The sequence below is a fragment of the Triticum dicoccoides genome, chromosome 1A (genome assembly GCF_002162155.2).
Source record: "Triticum dicoccoides isolate Atlit2015 ecotype Zavitan chromosome 1A, WEW_v2.0, whole genome shotgun sequence".
NCBI lineage: Eukaryota > Viridiplantae > Streptophyta > Magnoliopsida > Poales > Poaceae > Triticum > Triticum dicoccoides.
The window spans coordinates 2,494,109-2,494,631 of NC_041380.1; positions in this window are offsets into that span (position 1 = coordinate 2,494,109).

The window sequence follows — 523 nt, forward strand, 5'->3', positions numbered from 1 at the left end:
TACAGAAGTTTGATCAGCGCAAAGCACTTGTGCCCCTCTCTCAAATTTCCTTGCACGCGAGTTCGTGTCTTTGTCGATTCGGTGCTGAAATTTGAAGTTTTGATGGTCTAGCGTCAATCACGAGAGTAGGCGTGGCAAGACTGCGAAGGACGTCGCAAACCTTTGGTTCGAAAGTCAAGCAAAACTATTCAGTACGTTTTATTTCTGGTACGTTTCAGCTATGTGCAGTTGGCTTGCGGTGGTTTGTGATGTTTGTTTGTGAACTGACATGTTTTGAGAGGACCAGGCGTGTATGACCCTACTGTTGAATTTGACCATTAGTAGAACTAGTACGTAGTACCATGCATCCAGTGTGAGGGAATTCAGTAAAACTAATAACTAGTATTAATTCAGCGTGAGAAAAATCATTGCTACATATATGCTGCAGCTGGGACATTGTTGGACTCTTAATTAGCAGCACAAGTAGTACTATCATGGTGGCAGTGCTCTTGGCTTTGATGACTGTTATTTTTTTTTTGAACGG